Raw genomic sequence first — 3,111 nt, forward strand, 5'->3', positions numbered from 1 at the left:
ATACAATAGACTCTACAAGTCCTTGGTAAATAAATTGATCCTTTGAGCAAACTAGCCTTGTGAGTGCTTACCTAGTAAGCTCCCTATCATAGTGGTATTAGAGCCAGTAAAAGATTCAGGGGAAAGACACATTAGGAAAACATGGTGACCAATGCAGAATTGGCTAAGAAGGTTGAGGACCAAGAAGAGGAAAATAGGGCACTCAGAGAAAGATTAGATCAACTAGCAATGAAACTAGCTAAAGTAGAAGTCAAAACTGAAGAAGTCCATGATAAGGTTGGAGATTAGGGTAAAATGATGGCAATAGAGGATGAATTCCCCATGCCCAACCCTATCATTGAGCAAGAACCATTCTTGAAAGCCTTGAGAGCTATGAGTGGTAAGACCTTAGAAGTAGTGGCTCTTTTCAGTGGGAAGATGGATCCAGATGCTCTAATAGAATGGATTGAAGGGTTAGAAAACCATTTTGAGTGTGATGGAGTGACTGAAGCACAAAAGGTCAAGGTGGCAAAATCAAGGCTAAGAGGGGAAGCCTTAACTTGGTGGAAGTTCATCCAAGAGGAAAGGGTGAAAGCAGGTAAGAAACCACTAGCCACCTCGAAAGCAATGGTAGCCAAAATCAAGGAGACCTACCTTCCTGAAGACTATGAGATACAACTTCACAAGAAAAGACAAAAATTGAGAGAAAAAGACCTAGATGTTAGTAGCTACACTGAAGAGTTTCAGAAACCATGCATGAGATCCAGAGTAGTAGAGAATGAGAGTATCAAAGTGGCAAGGTATTTGAATGGGTTAAGATGGAACATCCAGGAAGAGATGAGCTTATTGTGTCCACAAACCGTACACAAGTGTTGTCAATTGGCACTTAAGGTGGAAGAGAAAGGTAGGAGAAAACAAGAACAAAACAATAGAGGAAGAGGTAGGGGAAGAGATGGTAGAGGCCATAGAGGTAGTTTTGGGGGAAGAAACATAGATCAACGGTCCCAGGGAGAGTCTAAGATTATTGAGCAAAGTGGGGATTCTCTGAGCAAACCCAACTATAGGGGTAGGGGATCAAGAAACCCAAGTAGGGGTAGATCTAATGGACCAGGGAGAGGGTCCTACTTCTCAACCATGAAATGCTAAAACTGCCAAAAGTTAGGCCACCTTACCTATAGATGCCCAAAGAAGCCAAGTTCATCCTATGGAGGTGAAAAGAGGGTAAATTATGTTTAGGAAGATGGATGTAGTACCAGAACTTCAACATTGAACCACCTAGCTTCAGAAGATGGTGAGAGTTTGATTATCAAGAGAGTGTTAATGAAGAAGCCACATAGTACAGAGGCCTCATAGAGAAGAGCATTGTTCAGGATTAAGTGTAAAATCATGGGAAAGGTGTGTAAGGTGATCATAGATTCAGGATCCATAGATAACATCATATCAGAAGAAGCAATAAGCAAATTGAAACTACCTAGGATACAACACAAGGAGCCATATAAAGTCACCTGGTTGAATAAGGGACAACATGTGTTGGTAAAAGGGCAAGCCTAGGTAGGTTTCCACATTGGGGGATATGTAGATAGGATCCTATGTGACATCCTTCCTATGGATGCTTGCCACCTGTTGTTGGGTAGACCATGGTCGTTTGACCGAAAAGCATAGCATGATGGGGAAAGAAAATCCTATTCTTTTTAGAAAGATGGAATAAGCTATCAAATTCAATCCCTCATTGAAGAAGGAGAGAGCAGCATTAAGGTGCCTAACATCTTGTTAGTGAATGAGAAAGAGTTCATAAAAACACTAGAAGAAGGTGAAGGAGTAGGATTTGCACTCATAGTGAAGCCTAAGGAAGAAAAGGTAGAAAAGAAAGTTGAGATACCATATGAGGTGCAGAAAATCCTTGATAACTTCAAAAAAATAATCGGTGATGGTACACCTGCAGCCTTACCACCTCCTAGAGCCATTAGCCATCAAATTGACTTCATTCCTGGAGCCTCTTTGCCTAATAAGGCAGCCTACAAGATGACCCCTGAACAAAACAAAGAGGTAGCAAGACAAATACAAGAATTCTTAGACCAAGGGCTGATTAGGAAAAGCATTAGTCCTTGTGCAGTATCTATAGTGTTGGCACCTAAGAAGGGTGGAACATGAAGGCTTTGTACAGATTCCTGGGCCATAAACAAAATCACCATCAAATATAGATTTCCCATACCTAGGATAGAGGATTTGATGGATTTTTTGGGGGGTGCATAGTATTTCAGTAAGATTGATTTGAAGAGTGGCTACCATTAGATAAGAATCAAAGAGGGGGATGAATGGAAGACAACTTTCAAAACAAATGAGGGACTTTATGAGTGGCTAGTCATGCCTTTTGGACTCTCTAATGCTCCCAACACATTCATGAGGCTCATGAATGAAGTTTTACATAATTTCATTGGAAAATTTGTTGTAGTGTATTTAGATGATATTCTTATTTTCAGCAAGACTAAGGAAGAGCACTTAAAACATTTAGCTAATGTTTTGAAATAGTTATCTGATGAACAACTAACCATTAATCTTGAGAAATGTGATTTTATGAAGCAAGAATTGATCTATCTTGGTTTTGTTGTATCAAGAGGCAATCTAAAAATGGATCACTCAAAAGTTGCAGTAATAACTTGTTGGCCAACTCCTAAGACAACCAGTGATGTCAGAAGCTTCCATGGTTTGGCTCATTTTTACAAGAAATTCATCAAGGGATTCAGTGAGATTTGTGCCCCAATGTTGGACACCATCAAAGGGGGTGTAAAGGTAAAGTTTCAATGGACAAGTGCAGAAAATAAGGGGTTTGAATTACTGAAAACTAAAGTAGCTACTCAACCAGTGCTCTTTTTACCTAGTTTTGATAAGATTTTTACTATTGAATGTGATGCTAGTAAAATTGCAGTAGGAGCTATTTTAAGTTAAGAAAATAGACCAGTTGCATTCTTTAGTGAGAAATTGAATGATGCAAAGAAAAAGTACTCATCCTATGATTTAGAACTTTATGCATTAGTACAAGCACTTAGGAAATGGAGACACTATCTTCTTCCTAAAGATTTTGTTGTATACACAAATAATCAAGCACTCGGTTTCTTGAACTCACAGGATAAA

This window comes from Cryptomeria japonica, chromosome 9 (genome assembly GCF_030272615.1).
Source record: "Cryptomeria japonica chromosome 9, Sugi_1.0, whole genome shotgun sequence".
Lineage (NCBI taxonomy): Eukaryota > Viridiplantae > Streptophyta > Pinopsida > Cupressales > Cupressaceae > Cryptomeria > Cryptomeria japonica.